The sequence below is a fragment of the Saccopteryx leptura genome, chromosome 5 (assembly GCF_036850995.1).
Source record: "Saccopteryx leptura isolate mSacLep1 chromosome 5, mSacLep1_pri_phased_curated, whole genome shotgun sequence".
NCBI lineage: Eukaryota > Metazoa > Chordata > Mammalia > Chiroptera > Emballonuridae > Saccopteryx > Saccopteryx leptura.
Window position 1 is genome coordinate 148,030,422 of NC_089507.1, and position 17,796 is coordinate 148,048,217.

At 44.8% G+C, this 17,796-nt stretch overlaps 1 protein-coding gene across 6 annotated transcripts in view; it reads right to left on the reverse strand.

Moving 5' to 3' along the window:
• The window catches only part of KIDINS220 (kinase D interacting substrate 220), a 95,850-nt gene extending 94,538 nt beyond the window's left edge, over positions 1 to 1,312 (reverse strand). For all 6 annotated transcript variants that reach the window (XM_066385909.1, XM_066385907.1, XM_066385905.1 and 3 more), the window contains exon 1: positions 1,187 to 1,312. The gene's annotated coding sequence lies outside the window, so the exon portion shown is untranslated. The remainder of the gene's footprint in view (positions 1 to 1,186) is intronic.
• Between the last annotated feature and the right edge of the window lie 16,484 nt (positions 1,313 to 17,796).

A 17,796-nucleotide genomic window follows, 5' to 3' on the forward strand; every position in this document is an offset into this window, starting at 1 on the left:
AACACAGACAAAAATATGAGCATTGTCCAACCTTCATTTCAATGTTCTCTCTTTGAAACCACCTTCTTCTGAAAGTGCAGCTTAGTATAATGCTAAAAAGGGGGTGGGGGGCCTTGAAGCAGATGGCCTTGCTCTGACTCCTGACTTGAGTACTTACTTATTGGATCACCTTGGACTGCTTTCTTGACCCCCAGTATCTAAGGTTCACCACCTTTAAGCAATGGCACAGCTAGGTGAAAATGGATGAAAATAGCACCTAATATAGACAGACAAACTAAAGAACAAGTAGTTACTGCACAAGACAACAGAATTTTAACATTTCCTCACTACCCTTTCTCAGTGGCCTCCCATAACCTGGGTCACTCTGCTATCATAGGATATGGCTTCCATCGTGGGGTCCTTTTTATAAATGTCCTCCTTTCTCAGCACTTGTCTACACTTGCAATGTACACATCAGCCTGTTTGATCGTCGTCTCCCCTCACTGGGATAGGCACTTCATACGAGAAAGGAATGGTGCCTTTTGTTTCATACCAAGACCCCCGTCTGATGAGTGTCCGCGCTGGGAACGCCGGAGAACAAAGGACACACCTGCCCGCGGCCTTGCTCAACCTCGGCTCGGCCCCGGGTGCCCTACGGGGCTGAAAAAACAAAAAGGAAAACCGCAGGCGTCTGAGCCTGCGTGAGGACGCGCGTGGGCACGGCCCCAATGCACCCGAACCCCCACTGGGGTCCGCGGGGGTGCCAGGCCACACCCGAGCCCCCGGGAACCCGAGCCGCGCCACGGAGCAGCGCCCCCAGCGGCCGGCCGCAGCGCCCCACAACCAAACCGCCTTTGGAAAGGCGCTTCCGTGGGCGCAGCCGCGCCTCTGTGTCCGCGCGCCCCGCACGGAAAAGCCCCCAGCGATGCTTGCGGGCGCGGGACGCGTGTCCGTGGAACGCGCTCCTGCAAGGCCGGCCTCGATCGACGGAGCCCGGCGCGCCGCGCCGGGAGTGGAGCTCCAGGAGCCCCGGGAGCTCGGGCACAGGGCAGGGTCCCCGCGGCCGCCCCGCGCGGGGAACCTGCGTGTCACTGCCGCCCCGGCCCAGCGTGGCTCCGATCGCGCGGGGGCCCCGGAGAGCCAGAACCTGAGTCCGCGCGGGACACCCCTCCGGACCCCGTCCCGCGAGTCCGACCACCACACTGACCGTCTCGCGGGCTCTGGTCGCGGCTGCTGTTACAAGACGGGAAACGGAGAGATCACGGCTTCCAGCGAGTCGCGCTCCCCACGCCTGGCAGCCATTTTCCGCCGTCTCCCCAAACTGACAGATCACGAGGCTCGGGGCGGGGTTTTTCTGCTGTGGCCACGCCCCAGAGGGCGGGGCTCAGCGGGCGGGGCTGCAAGCGAGGCGCAGCGGCCCGGAGTCCCCGGATCTTACCACCTCTGCTCGCCCTCCCCTCTAGCCTCCAGATAGGTATGATTTTGACAAGTGCCGCAGGCTGCCTCTTCCTTCTCGGTGTCACTCTTCTTGTTACGGATCATTTATAATCCCTCTTCACCGTCGTAATCAAAGCTTACTATGCACAGACCTAAACCGCAATTATAACTTTAGGAAGACGCTGCAAATAAGGGCCAACTCAGATCCCTTTCCCGGGAACCCAGAAGCGAGGTCTCTGCTCTCTCTGAACGCGGGTTGAATCTCCACTCTTAGTCCTGAGGGCCAGTCGGCTGCCCCGCTCCCTCACTCCCCCCCCCGCAAGCCCCCTTCCCCCGCAGTCTGGCTTCCACCCCATCTCCGTAGAGGGGGGGGTCTCTGACCTGCCCCACCCACAGGCCCGGAGTATTTACCGTTCCTGGACCACTGGCCCAGGCTCTTCGTCCTCCTCCACGTTCTTCTCCAAGGTGTTGTTCCCTCACCGGGACTTTCTTTCCTGCCTGTGTCCACCTGCTACCCATAGATGTGTTCTTTGCCCTTGAAGATGAAGTTTAAGCAGTCCCCTCTGTCCTGTAGCTTTCTGGATGACCTCAAGCAGATCTGTCATTCTATCTTCTGTGCTCACCTGTTATTTACCCCACGGTGCTGAGGACAGGGTGGGTCCCCAGGAGTGTGTTTTAAAGCGTAACCTGTCTACTCGCTTTTCCCCCACTACAAGGCTCAGTCCATCCTTACTCCACACCAATTCCCTGCATCCTGTTTAGGACAGTGTCTGGTCTTTGCGAGCCTTTAGGAAAGAGAGTACACCATCTGCCACTCTGTCATAGCTTTGTGGTACTTTCTCATTATCCTATGTGTGTCACAAGGATATCTGATGAAGCCACACTCTTGGCTGATTTCTTCCATGAGTGCCAGGTTGATCCATTGGTAGGTGCTTTTCCACGGTTCCCAGCCTTGGCACCTCAGGATGACCTGTGGACCTCTGTAAAAATCAAGACTTGAAACTTACGTGGTGGGGATCTTAAAATATGCCTCCTGCTGATTCCAGTGAAACGTCATTCTCAGACTTGTGTTTTGGTCCCATTGTGTCCAAATCAGTCATTTCAAATAGGAACATCCCTTTTTAATGTCAAACTGTTTTTTTAAGGACCTACACAGGATAGCAGGTGGCCTTTTAGTAACTGCTGATTCTGAGAGCACCGAGGGAATTGGAATTTGTAGTTCCATAGCGATCTGCAGCCCAGAATGGGAACTTGTGCTCTAAATAAAGCAAACTGCAGCAATCCCACCTTATCCACACTTTTGCTTTTCTGGGTTTCAGTTACCTGTGATCAACCTTGGCCCAAAAATATTAAATGGAAAATTCCATAAGCAACTCATAAACATTACATTGTGTACCATTCTGAGTAGCATGATGAAACCTCGAACCATCCCCTCCACCCCACCCAGGACGTGAATCTTCCCTTTGTCCAGCATGCCCGCACTGTAGGCGCTCCCTGCCCATCAGTCACTTAGTAGTTCTCTGGGTTGATTGACTTGTATGATATGGCATCCCTTGTGTTAAAGTGACCCTTATTTTACTTAGTAACAGCCCTACAGCCACTCACATAACTTTTATTAACATGTATTGTTATAATTATTCTATTATTAATTAGTATTAGTATCTTACTGTGCCTATTTTATAAATTAAACTTTATCATGAGTCTGTGCAGAAAAAAAAAGTGTATGAGTAGGGTTTGTTTCTATCTGAGGTTTCAGGCATCCAGTGAAGGTCTTGGAATGTGTTCCCCGTGGATAAGGGAGGACTGCTATATCAGAATAGTCTGCAAGGCATTTGACAGGTTTTCTTTGTGAGTCTGCAGACACAAAGGGAAAGTGTGGGTTATGTATCAGAGGTTGGGTCAAAAGACTGCAAGATCTCACCGAAGTGTGTTGGTGAGCGAAATGATGACTCAGGGAGACAGGCTCTTAAATCCACAAGTGCCTTCCCTGTGTAAACAACATTTTGTGGAGAGCTGACCCCATGATAATCCCCACCTTTCTGACACACCTCACTACCACCGGCCTCGGCCCAGTCCTCTTACTCCATCATTTCTGTAACCCCAGCAGAATTGCCTGGTTAGTGAAACGGCCCTACCACACAAGCCCAGGACGCTGGGTTCAGGCAAGCCCAGGCTGAACCTGCCCACCAGGTGTGAGCCATACTGAGGTGCAATGACCCAGCATAAGCAGAACTCCTCTCCTGGGTGAACACTGAAACACAAGAGAAAGCAAGGGGAAAAGGAGACAGAAAAGGGTGGTTCTCCAGCTCAGGTGGTCCCAGCACAGCAGGGCAGGGTTCTCAGGCAAGAGCCTAGCCAGCCCTGGTCCGGAAGGGGGACACACTCAGTCCCTGAACCTGGAAAGGCAATGACCTATACCAGCTTAGCCTCCTCCCTGCCTTTGTTCCCTGAATAAAAACCCCTGAAGATGCTCAATGTACCACTTGTCCATTTAGAAGTACTTTTATAGCAGTCCGGATAACAGCTTGGAAAGAAGCTACCCGAAACAGGTCTTCCCTTAGTCCGCAATTTTCATGGAGAAGAGGAGGGTCAGGTTGCAAGGGTGGGAGCAAGGAGAAGTGTCAGAGCAGAAATGCATTTTTAAGGGACCTTAAGCCCAGGGTTTTCATGATTATACCGGGCCAGGCATTTAATTACTAAAATGAGACTTTTTAATGACCTAATGCGACTCGGTAATTTTTCTGATCAAAGTGTCATAAAAAGCATTATGAAAAGTATGAGACTGACTCAAAATCTCATCCAGGGGTGGGAAGCAGGAAGAGACAGATCTTTGGCGGGAGCAGTCTTGAGGAAGCGCAGTTGCTCTGTAACCGTACTGATTCATTTTAAATTATCAAGCAGTTTTTCCTCCCTGAAGAGGTATTAAAAATTTAGGCTAGCACATCATTTAATGTGGCATTAGATTCAACTACTTTTATTATTAATGATTCTACTTTATCTCTGTAATTTTTTCCTTTCTCTAAAAGCAGCATTTAAACCTCAAGATAGCTGCTTTTCCATCTGTTTCTTACGAAGTATTAAACCCTTCCTCCTCTACTTCCAGATTGCCTACTGAGTGGTTCTTCCTTGAGTTAAACTGACTTCCACCTGGTTTACTTAGGCATTTGGATAGCCTGGAACTAATACAACATGTTAAATGACTATCACCTCATCATCAGTGGTGATATTTTCTAGAATAAGTTCTCCATGACTATCCTTCTTGGCCCTTTAAATTTCTACTGCTTGTCTTTCTTGAAGTTCACAGTAACTGATGCCTTTCCTCAGGGTCAAAATTTCTCTGCCATTCTCTCTTCCCCCCTCTGGGGGGGCACTCATATGCTAGACCTTTTAACCATGTCCTCTGTGTCTCTCCCTCTCTTCTTCGTAGTCCCTCTCCTTTACATTCTCTTTATGCTTTGCTCTGGAGATTCTGACATGATTTGAAGAGGAAGAGATTAATGACATTCGGACAAAGCTGGGAAGATTTCTCAGTCAAGATAGGACTTGAGCCGGTTCTTCCTTACAGATTCTCTAGAACTTCAGTGGGCAGCGTTTTACTTAAGCAGAGATCTGAGTGACATATAGTCCCCACACCCCTCAAAAAAATGACAAATACAATTGTATAACCAAAATAATGGATGGGAGGAGGGTGTGACAGAAAAGTAGATGATACTAGTCAAATAGCAGTGTATAAAGATATCTGAAAACAAAGCCTGAGGCAATGTATAGCCAATAGAAAACTTTGGTGACCCCAGCACCCCAAAGTCCGGATGGAGTCAAAGACTTGATGGGATCCATCGCCCAGAGGGAGCGAGATGGAAAGCTGGGCAGAGACCGAGTGGAGTGTTGACATGAGACCACGGGTGACGACAAATCTAATGCATATCTATGCAGGTGGCCTGAGGAAGACGGAGGACAGCAGGCCAGGGAACTGGGAGGCCACAGAGTGGTCAGCCGCTTCTACAGGGATACTGAAATCATCAAGGACCAACCATGTGCTGGAGAGAGTAAGAACAAGCAGGACTGGCATGGGCTTCTAAACCTGGTGTTTTAGGGAAGGGGGCAGGGTCAACTGTCTGCATGTGACAAGAAGGAAAGAGGGCACCTACTACTTCTGCAGGCCCAGTGAAGTGAGAGGTCCGCAAGAAAACTTAGCCCTCAGGAGAGACCTGAAGTGAAGGACAGCCTTTGAAGGAACAAGGGGGCATTTTCCCACAATGCACCATGAATCCTCAGGAGAGCGCCCGAGTTTGGGGAGCCGGGTGGGGAGGAAGGTGGGCTGCACAGAGCTGCATGGGACAGCCAGGTTTCCATTCTCAATATACAAATATACTAAAACTGGAACGGGACTTCCAAGCAATTGCTGGGGCAGCAGGAAGCCTGGATTGCTTAGCCATTCACACATGACTTTCCACCCAAGAGCAGCACCACTGTGTACTAAAAATACCCACTGACATTGTGGTTTACGGGCCAACATTCCTCACGGAGTAGGGCATCAGGAGCACATGATAATTGGTATAAGAGTCCCCAGTTCTTCATTCTTAGTTTCTCCCTGAGCAACATGATTCAGAAAGTCAGATGCTAGTCATCTGGGCTGTCTCTATACTGACTGTATCTCTGATCATCCTGTTGTCTACTTTTCTGTTATTCTCGGTGACTGTTAAGAAAAGTTTTAATTTTATCTCTTTATGGCCTACCTGTCCCCCTGGAGGAAAATTATATTTGGGGAAATACTGTGCATCACTACAAAGGGAGAGGCAGGAGAGGAGTTTCACAGAAGCCGAGGCAAGAACCTCAACTGGTCAACACTGACGAATGCCGCACAGATCTTGCGATAGAAAACTGGGAGGGCCCTGGCCGGCTAGCTCAATGGATAGAGCATCAGCCTGGTGTGCAAACGTCCTGGGTTTTATCCCCGGTCAGGGCACACATGAGAAGCGACCATCTGCTGTTGGAGAATGCAAGCTGACAGGGTCCTTGTGGTTTAGATTTTGGGGGAATAGAGGGTGTGGAGGACTGGCAGCAAGCTGACAGTCTGCCCAACCCCTCACCTCACTTGCTTGGTTAAGTTGCTGAAGGTTAAGTTTTTCCCCACACCTCCATGTTAGCTGTGATGCTGGATTGTTTCTACTTGTCCTATCCTCCCTGTCCCTCAGAGAGACTGGAAGCAGTTTTCTTTTTATCTTTTGTTTTATGAAGTTAAGATGTTATGTAGGGTGGAGGGTTTTCTGTACTGGGGAGAATTCTTGGGTTACCTTGGAAATGTGACTATGTATCAGAGATATCTTTGATTTGCAAATGACTTTGCTCTGCCCTATAAATAAAGCTGTTTGGGGGTAGAAACTCACTCTTGCAAGCTATGGGCTGTGCACAGACCTCCTGATCCCATCCTTTTTCTCTCTGAGATTATTTCTTCATTCTGCACTGGTCTCACTCCGGACCTGGACAATTACTAGCTCTGCTGGTCTGCAGCAAACTGCTTCTCTTCTCCTCTTGCAGCCACGGCTCTGCTGGTCCAAGCGTCGGCCCTGGACTCTGAGGATTGCTCAGTTGATTCAAGCATTGGTCCCAGAAGGGGACTGCCTGTGGATCCCGGTCGGGGCACATGCAGAAGTCTATCTCCTTCTCCTCTCACTTAAAAAACAAACAAACTGGAAACTATCACATTCTGCAACAGAGGCCAAAAATGACCAGGCAGAAGTGGCTCCGTAGAGCTAGGGACAAACAAGGAAGCAGAGAAACTGTATTGACCACACTTTTAAGAAGCTGTATGGTAAATGCTGAGGGTTGGTTAGGATGGGTTTCCACTAGTCAGTCTTGCTTTCTTTTCTTTTTTTTTTTCTTTCTTTAATGGGAGAATATCCAATCCTAAGGCACTGTATACCTAACACTTTTTTTTTTTGAGAATGCAAAATGAAGTTTATTCTTTTGTTTTAACATGAAATTTATTTTATTGTCTTTACATAGATCCTAGTGTCCCCCCCGAATACATCGTCCCCTCTCCCGTGTTCCCCAGTACATCCCTCTTGTCCCCTCTCTGTAACACCCTTCCCCCTTCCCTCCAGGATTTGCTTTTCTGGTCTCATCCCATCCTATCATCCTATCATCCCCTTTCCCTCTGTCCTCTTTTCCTCTGGTCCCTTTGATCCTTCCCATCTCTATTGAATTCCTCATTTCACATTGTTAATTGGATTCCTCAAATGAGTGAGGTCATATGATTTTTCTTTTTCTGCCTGGCTTATTTCACTTAACATAATACAGTGGTACCTTAAAATATTAAATACAAGTTTAATTCGTTCTGTAACCGAGCTCGTAAGTCAGTCAACTTGTATATCAAACAAATTTCTTCCATTTAAAATAACTGAAATACCCTGGCCGGTTGGCTCAGCAGTAGAGCGTCGGCCTGGCGTGCGGAGGACCCGGGTTCGATTCCCGGCCAGGGCACATAGGAGAAGCGCCCATTTGCTTCTCCATCCCCCACCCCCCTCCTTCCTCTCTGTCTCTCTCTTCCCCTCCCGCAGCCAAGGCTCCATTGGAGCAAAGATGGCCCGGGCGCTGGGGATGGCTCCTTGGCCTCTGTCCCAGGCGCTAGTGTGGCTCTGGTTGCGGCGGAGCGACCCCCCCCCCGGAGGGACAGAGCATTGCCCCCTGGTGGGCAGAGCGTCGCCCCTGGTGGTCGTGCCGGGTGGATCCCGGTCGGGCGCATGCGGGAGTCTGTCTGACTGTCTCTCCCCGTTTCCAGCTTCAGGAAAAAAAATAAAAAAAATAAAAATAAAATAAAATAACTGAAATAGATTAAATCCATTGCAGCCCTGTGAAACATCCCCAAACCATCCTAGATTATGAAAAAAGACATGTTTTTATTTAAAAAACACACATGTATACTTTACCAATGCATAACAAAATATATGAAATAAAAGAAAAGAGTGCTATTTAGTCCTGTATTCTTACCTTGGAGACAGACGAGTGAGGCTAACGGAGGTGAATGGTGGAGGAGGAGGGAGGGAGGAAGGGATGCAGGCACTGTGGACACGTAAACTAAAACTGCACTTTCTTAACACTAAATGTACACTAAAACTGCATTTTCTTTAAACAAAACTAAAACTGCACTTTCTTTACTTAAAATGAAACCATAAAAACTTAATTGTAAAAAAATGCACTTTCTTAACTTTAAACTTAAGCTTAACAGTATGTATTTTTCATTTAATCACCTGTTTTTGCCTTTTTCGCTGCACTTTCGACACTTTCACTTGCAGGACTTCTGAATAAAAATCTACCCAAAGAGGTATGCTTTTGCCTGCCTTTTAAAATGTTATGGAAATGTGACAAACAAGTGTCATTAAAAAGTGCTGAAGCACGACCAGTTGAAACTTTTTCTGAGTATTTCTTTTCAATGAAACTTGAAAGCTTCTCTCACATTGCCAGCATGTCTTTAATTTCACTTGTAGAAATCACTTCCTGCCACTCTACCTCCTCCTCACTACTAATCTCTTGCAGAAGCTCCCTAATGTTGCATCATCTGTAGCTCCTTCAACTCCTCAGTTGAGAGTTCCTCCTCATGTTCCTCAATGAGCTCGTTTATGTCACCCTCGTCTATCTCCAGACCCATCGACTTTCCGAGGGACACAATCTCCTCCAACACTTCTACTTCAGTCTTGGTCTCTGGTTCGAATCCTTCGAAATCCCTGTCTGCAACAATATCAGGCCATAACTTTTTCCATGCTGAGTTCAAGGTTGTTCTCGTAACCTCTTGCCATGCCAAGTCAATAATGCGTAAACATATCACAATGTTGTAGTAATCTTTCCAAAACTCCCGAAGGGTTAGAATTGTATTCTCAGTCACCTCGAAGCAGCAGTGGAACAAGTGCTTTGTGTAAAGCTTTTTAAAATTGGAAATGACCTGCCTGACCGGTGATGGCACAGTGGGATAAAGAGTCGACCTGGAATGCTGAGGTCACTGGTTTGAAACCCCAGGCTTGCCTGGTCAAGGCACATATGGGAGTTGATGCTTCCTGCTCCTCCCCACCTTCTCTCTCTCTCTCTCTCCTCTCTGAAATGAATAAAATAAAAGAATATTGCATTTAAAAAAAATTGGAAATGACCTGCTGATCCATAGATTGCAAGATTGAAGTCGTGTTGGGTGGGAGATAGAGGACTTTCACGAATTTGAACTCATCGAATATGTCATCTTCAAGACCAGGTGGGTGGGCTGGAGCATTATCAAGGATTAGTAATACTTACATTGGGAGTTTATTTTCTTGAAGATATTTCTTCACTGCAGGACCAAAGACAAGATTTACCCATTCAATAAAAAACTGCCGTGTAACCCATGCCCTAGCATTGGTGCACCACATAACCTGCAGTTTTTCTTTAAGAATCTTGTGAGTCTTAAAGACTCGAGGATTTTTGGAATGATACACTAGCAGTGGCTTTACTTTACAGTCACGGCTAGCATTTGCATACACTTCAAGGGTCAGACGGTCCTTCATGGGTTTATGGCCTGGCAGATTCTTCTCCTCTGCGGCATTTTTTTTCAAAACAATCCTGTTTCGTCACAGTTAAACACTTGTTGGGGGACGTAGCCTTCCTTTGTGATAAACGCAGCAAAACATGTGATGTACTCCTCAGCTGTCTTAACGTCAACACTTGCAGCTTCACCATGCCTCACCACCGAGTGGATGCCAGATCTCTTCTTGAAGTTTTCAAACCAACCGTGACTTGTCTTAAAAGTTATCTTCTGTTGCCTCTTTTGAAGTTGATGGTTCTTCCTTCTTCAAGTCATCATAAATAACACATGCCTTTTCACATATTACAGTCTCCATCACTGTATCTCCTGCCAGCTCTTTCTCTCACCCACACCAGCAGACACTTCTCCATTTCTTCATAGATATTTGTCCTTAATTGGGACAGAATTGTAGTTGCTTTTGCTGGATTTGCGCTTTTGATGACATCCTTTTGTTTAAGGATGGTACAAATTGTAGATGTATTAAAGTCGTATAGCCTTGCCAGTTTAATCACTCATACACCACGCTTATGTTTTTCTATTATTTCTTGCTTTACTTCTATCAACATCATTCTCCTCTTCTTCTCACCACTGTCCTTTACACTCACTTTCTTCGGCCCCATGATAGCACACAAAAAAAGTTAGTGAAAAATGCAAAAATGATGCAAGAACAAGTACAGCACACGAGATTTGACTTGATTCTGCGGGTAACACATGAGTAAGAACAAGATGCTGGTATTGTGCTGCTGATACTGGACCTGTGCGCCAACGTGCCTACTAGCGTTGTGGTTCAGCTTCCTGAATCACAACTCATATCTCGGAATTTTGCTCGGATCTCGAATTTTTTTTAAGATACGAGCTGCAACTCGGTCTGTATTTTTGTTCGAGATCCGAGCAAAATTCCGAGTTACGAGAAAAGTTTCAACTGGTCATGATTCAGCACTTTTTAATGACACTTTTTTGTCACATTTTCATAACATTTTAAAAGGCAGACAAAAGCAAACCTGTTTGGACAGATTCTTATTCAAAAGTCCTGCAAGTGAAAGTGCCGAAAGTGCACCCAAAAAGGCAAAAACAGGTGATGATTAAATGAAAAATACATAATGTTAAGCTTAGGTTAAGTTTAAAGTTAAGAAAGTGCATTTTTTTGCCTGATTGGGCGGTGGCGCAGTGGACAGAGCGTTGGACTGGGATGCCGAGGACCTAGGTTCGAGACCCTGGGGTCACCAGCTTGAGAGTGAGCTGGTTTGAGCAAAAGCTCACCAGCTTGGACCCAAGGTCGTTGGCTCAAGCAAGGGGTTACTCGGTCTGCTGTAGCCCCCCAGTTAAGGCACATATGAGAAAGCAATCAATGAACAACTAAGGTGTCCCAATGAAAAACTGATGATTGATGCTTCTCAACTCTCTCTGTTCCTGTCTGTCTGTTCCTATCTATAACTCTCTCTCTCTGTCTCTGTAAAAAAAAAAAAAATGCATTTTTTTACAATTAAGTTTTTGTGGTTTTAAGTAAAGAAAGTGCAGTTCTAGTTTTGTTTAAAGTAAAAAAAATGCAGTTTTAGTGTACATTTAGTGTTAAGAAAGTGCAGTTTTAATTTACATGTCCACAGTGCCTGAATCCCTTCCTCCCTCCCTCCTCATCCACCATTCACCTCTGTTAGCCGCACTCATCTGTCTCCAAGGTAAGAATACAGTACTAAATAACACTCTCTTCTTTCCTTGCATATATTATTTTATGCATTGGTAAAGTATACATGTTTGTTTCTTACTTAAAAACATGTCTTTTTTCATAATCTAGGATGGTTTGGGGATGCTTCACAGGGCTGGAATGGATTAAATCTATTTCAGTTATTTTAAATGGAAGAAATTTGTTTGATATATGAGTTGACTGACTTACAAGCTTGGTTACAGAACAAATTAAACTCGTATCTCAAAGTACCATTGTATCTCACTGTGGTTTTACCTTGCATTTCTCTAATGATTAGTGATGTTGAACATTTTTTCATCTGCCTATTGGCCATCTGTATGTCCTCTTTGGAGGTGTCTATTCATTTCTTTTGCTCATTTTTTATTGCATTATCTTCCTGGTGTTGTTTTACAAGTTCTTTATCAATTTTGGTTATTAACTCCTTATCAGACGTATTGTTGATTATGTTTTCCCATTGTGTGGTTTGCATTTTTATTTTGTCCATATTGTCTTTAGCTGTGTAAAAGCTTTTTAGTTTGATATAGTCCCAATTGTTTATTCTTTCCTTTATTTCCCTTGTGCGTGGAGTTAAATCAACAAATTTATTGCTGCAAGTGATGTTGGAGAGCTTATTGCCTGTTTTCCTCTAGGATGCTTATGTTTTCACAACTCACATTTACGTCTTTTATCCATTTTGAGTTTATTTTTGTGAATGGTTTAAGTTGGTGGTTTAGTTTTATTTTTTTTGCAGGTAGCTGTCCAATTTTCCCAACATTATTTGTTAAAGAGACTGTCTTTACTCCATTGTCTGCTATTACCACCCTTGTCAAATATCAATTGTCAATAAAGGTGCGGGTTTATTTCTGGGTTCTCTGTTCTGTTCCATTGATCTATATGCCTGTTCTTATGCCATTACCAAGCTGTTTTGAGTATAATGGCCTTGTAGTATAACTTGACATCCAGAAGTGTGATACTACCCACTTTATTCTTCTTTTTCAAGATTGCTGAGGCTATTCGTGTTCTTTTTTGTTTCCATATGAGTTTTTGGAATATTTGTTCTATATCTTTGAAGTATGTCATTAGTATTTTAATAGGAATTGCATTGAATTTATAATTGCTTTGGGTAATATGGACATTTTAATGATGTTTATTCTTCCTAACCATGAACACGGTATATGCTTTCACTTGTTTGTATCTTCCTTGATTTCTTTTATCAATGTTTTATAATTTTCCAAGTACAAATCTTTAACCTCCTTGGTTAAGTTTACTCCTAGGTACTTTTTTTTTTTTCTTGCAATAGTGAAGGGGGTTGTTTTCTTAATTTCTCTTTCAGACAGATCATTGTTGGTGTAAAAAATGCCTCTGATTTCTGAGTATTAATTTTATATCCTACCACCTTGCTGAATTCATTTATCAGGTCTATTAGTTTTTTGACTAAAACTTTAGGCTTTTCTATGTACAGTATCATATCATCAGCAAATAATGATAGTTTTACTTCTTCTTTTCCAATTTGGATGCCTTTTATTTCTTGTCTGATTGCTTTGGCTAGGACTTCCAGGACTATGTTGAATAAGAGTGGTGAAAGGGGACACCCCTGCCTTGTTCCTGATCTTAAGGGGATTGCTTTTAACTTTTGCCCATTGAGTATGATGTTGGCTGTGGGCCTGTTATAGATGGCCTTTATCATGTTGAGCTATGTTCCCTGTATTCCTACTTTGCTGAGAGTTTTGATCATAAATGGGTGTTGAATTTTATTGAATGCTTTTTCTGCATCTATTGATGTTATCATGTGGTTTTTGTCCTTTCTTGTTTATGTGAGGAATCACATTGATTTGCAAATATTGTACCAGCCTTGCCTCCTCAGAATAAATCCCACTTGATCATGATGTATGATTTTTTTCATGTATTGTTGGATCCAGTTTGCTAATATTTTGTTGAGGATTTTAGCATCTAAATTCATCAGGGATATTGGCTCTCTCTCTTTGTGTTATCTTTGCCTGGTTTTGGAATCAGAATTATGCTCGCCTCATAAAAGGCGCTTGGAAGTTTTCCCTCTTCTTGAATTTTTTGAAATAGCTTGAGAAAGATAGGCGTTAGTTCTTCTTTGAATGTTTGGTAGAATTCACCTTAACACTCTTCTTGTGGCTAATAACTCATGCATGAAAAATATGTGCAGCGATAAGCAGGAAATCAACTTTCTGAAGGACTAGTGGCCCCCTTGGCCACTGGGAGGGGTCAACTTCCCATAGGCCCTCGGTCTCCAAGTATAGGGCAACTGACTTCCCCATGATGGCTAGAAACAGCTGGCATCTAAGCTTGGGCCATGGGCCTGGTTTTTTATAGCTGTTCTCATGCTCACCCTGCAGAAAGGAATGGCCACCAGCAACCCCAGCCCCGCACTGGGCAGACTGCGATCTGCTCTGCCCTCCGCTGGCCATGCTAATGAACGCCATCGGATGTGACAAAATAGAGGACTCAAAGACAAAACAAAGCCTCCTGGAGAAGTCAGAGATACTGTAAAACAATATAGGAAAGATCTTACCAGGAAAGATACACGCAATATTTCAATGAACACTAAATTTGAGTTGACACCTGGCTCCAGCAACAAGCAGAATGAGTCAACAACTCCCATCTTGCTACAAAAAAAAAGCAATAGAAAATAAAACACAAAATTATTATTACAACCACAGAGGTAAGCTTACAAGATAGAAAAACCAACCTTATGAAGAGCTTACCAAAACAGGCAGATTGGCAGTTATTACTTCCAAGAAGGGAGGGGGAAACTAAAGGCTAGGACACGTATGCTAGCTGATGTGCAATGTTCTTTTTATTAAAAAAAAAAAAGGCAAAATTTGCATTTAATGTGTAAAGGAAAAAACATCTGCTCAGTCTGAACGCTGGGCATGAGCGTGTTACACTGCTCTGTACTGAACGGTCTGCTTGAAATATTTCAGTCCTTTTTTTTAATTGGCTAAACTCAATTTCTTCCTATTATTCCTTTTTCTAATGGGGGGGAAGACGTTAGTATTAAATAGACAAGTTGACATATAGATCTCAGCTTGCATACCTCCGGTTACTTTTATTGTTTGTGTGTAGCACTATAGAGCCCTCAGCAGGTTTTCCTTTCTTCCTCTAATGAACCCCTCGCACGTCTTTCTCTGCCCAGTACATAGTTTCTGACCAGGCCCAGTGCCAGTGCCTCGTGGCACAGTCCAGCTCCTGCCCGGCTACCTGCCCCCCCCAATCCAAAGGTCCTTTGTGCCTGCCTCCCATAAAGCACTTACTGGGTAATCTGGTGATCATGTGTTAGCTCCTTGAAGGCGTGGGCCGTGATCTGTTCAGTTACCGAGCACATGGGTAGGAACTCATTAGGCAATTGTGGAATGAATAGTCAAAAGAAAGAAAAAAAAACAGAATACAGTCCAACACTCATTTATATAACATAGGAGGCTTCCTATCACCCTGTGTCCCAGGGCTCCCCTTCCTGTGAAGGAAGTCGTGCTCACCTGAGCTGTCACGCTCCTCAGGGCAGACACACACATGGGCCACGCGGGCAGGCAGCTCTGGGGACTGTGTCCACACCCCTCTAGGTCATGGCCCAGTTGTGGCACAGCCCTGACTCTCCAGGTGGGGGTCATTTAAATCTGTTATCATAGTCTAAGGCCTTCCAGAGAGAAAGTGTCACGACCGGAGTCACCTGTTTTACACCTAGCATCCCTGTACAACTTCATACAAGATGTTCTCCCTGCGACCGTTCATAACGTTGTCTAGAAGGACACACCAAAGCTCCCCGAGGGTTGCGACCATTGTACAGAACCCTAGCAGGACTCCCAGCGCTCTGCTTCTCAAAACCAAACACCGGACACACAGGTCAGTGCGGCGGAAAGGCCGACAGGCTTGGGAAGTCAGCTCTTTTCCTTTTTAGCAGAGGGAAGTCAACGTCCTCTTGATTGTATGAGTCTTCTTCAAGAGTTACAAGATACTATTTACTAATTTAAGGTTGTTTTAATTGCCTTCTATAGTACTAGTACTGTTATAAGTTTCTTTTAAATAATTTTTAAGCAGTTACAAGAGTCAATGAATCCTTAGAATCCTATCATCAGACTGAAGAATCCTGCAGAAAGACCACTGCTTCTCATGCCAGGCCTGGTACTCGGGTCTACGCATGGAATTTAAATCCTCTGAAATCAGCAAACACAGGCACACACATTTTTAAACTACTATTTAATGCAGCGGTTCTCAACCCGCCGGGGTCGCGACCCACAGGTTGAGAACCGCTGGTTTAATGGGTTTTAAAAACATACACATTAGAAGAAAAAAAAAAACCACATTCATATGTAAATTAAAAACATCATTGAAACCCAGCAATAAGCCACTAGTAGAGCACTGAGGATACAGACCAGAAACGAGTGATTGTGGGATCACCACGCTACGGTGGATCGGACGCAGTGGTCGTTTCAATTTACCAAACAACAACTATTTATGAATCTGTTGAAAAATAACACTTCTTTAAAAAAATAGTCTGGAATCACAGAAACAAAAAGTAGAGAACAAACACCATGTTCTATTCTCACCCCGGAAAGGCGAAGAAGTCCTATCACTATGGGCTGCTGGCCCTGGGCCCTCGGTTTGGGTGGCAATGTCCAGCCAAGCTGAGGCAGAGATCAAGACAGCGTATGAAGGCAGGGATGACATCACACATTTTCTCTGTGTGTAGAAAGGTCTTTCCTGTCTCACCTGAACTATTTTCACTTCCATTCTCACTGCTTTATATTAGTGCCCCTATGGTTCAGAGTGGCAGTCACAGACAGGTGACAGAGACAAAGAGACTGGTTTGGAATACATTTGTGTTGGATGTTTGATCCCTTTCTCCATGGGATACAGTCAGGAGCAAATGTACTTCGCTGACAAATCCGTGTAGCACAGAACCCAAAATACTTAAAACAAAGAAAGAGGCATAGTTTAAAAGTCTGTTCAACTCTTTACACGCATTTGTCCTTGAACAGGAAAGGACAGAAAGGAATATCAACACATCAATTTCTCAAAGAAGCTACCCCCAAATAGAGACTGGGCAGGACACTGTCATTTACGACTGCTGTAAAAGGCAGCCCACCCCTTCTTTCATTTCCAACGTGTTATTAAGAGAATGGCTAGCCATTCTAACTGCTGCTGCTCAGTAACTTTGGGGTTTTCACTGTATTTCCATTTCTTTTTATAGTAGCAGCACTGGACAAAACATGACAGAGGTGGTTTGTGTCGCTGAGTAAGCCCAAGGTCGTGGTTTTGCCTGGATCTTTACAGTCGTATTTCTAGGACACCCACAGTCTGGGGGGGTGTCTTGTTTGTCTTACTTTATAAAAGGTGTGTGAGAAGAAGAGTGATGATCAATCAGTTTTAAAGGCAAGACGAATTAGTCAGCATAAAAAATGTGTCTTTAGGCTTCATTTTAAAGTCTTCCCCAATGAATGACCTACTGAGCTTGTTAGTTCTTTTTTTTTGTTTGTTTTTTGTTTTTTGTTTTTTTTAGAAAGAGAGAGAGAGAAGGGGGGAGGAGCAGGAAGCATCAACTCCCATATGTGCCTTGACCAGGCAAGCCCAGGGATTCGAACCGGTGACCTCAGCATTTCCAGGTCGACGCTTTATCCACTGCACTACCACAGGTCAGGCTGCTTGTTAGTTCTTGACCGGGGTTGGCATAATGTATAAAAAAAACAAAAAACCACCATTAAATAAATAGTATTTTTAAACATTAAAAAACATTATTAAGCAGCCCATCCATCCAAACGGAATGGGCTGAATCCGCTGCTCAAGAGCCTCAAAGTGCCGCTTCCACTCAAACACAAGAGTGTCCCCACAAACCCCGACCTGAAAATTTCATTTCACGTTCTCTTCCTCCTGAGAGCGGCCAGGAACAGATTTGAGTGCAGGTGCTGCAGAAGCATGCTGGAGACACCCCCTTCCGTCTAACCTTCCAAATTCAAGTTTATGGGGGGCTTCTTCTTTTAAATAAACGCCCATCTTTTCCTTCAGCGTGAGGACCAGGCATGGCTACAAGCCCCCCTTTCCCGGGGAAGGATGTAGAAAGCCGAACCCCTGGCACCTGCGCTCAGGGCACAGACGTCAGCCACAAGCCAAGGACCAGCTGCAGTTGGAG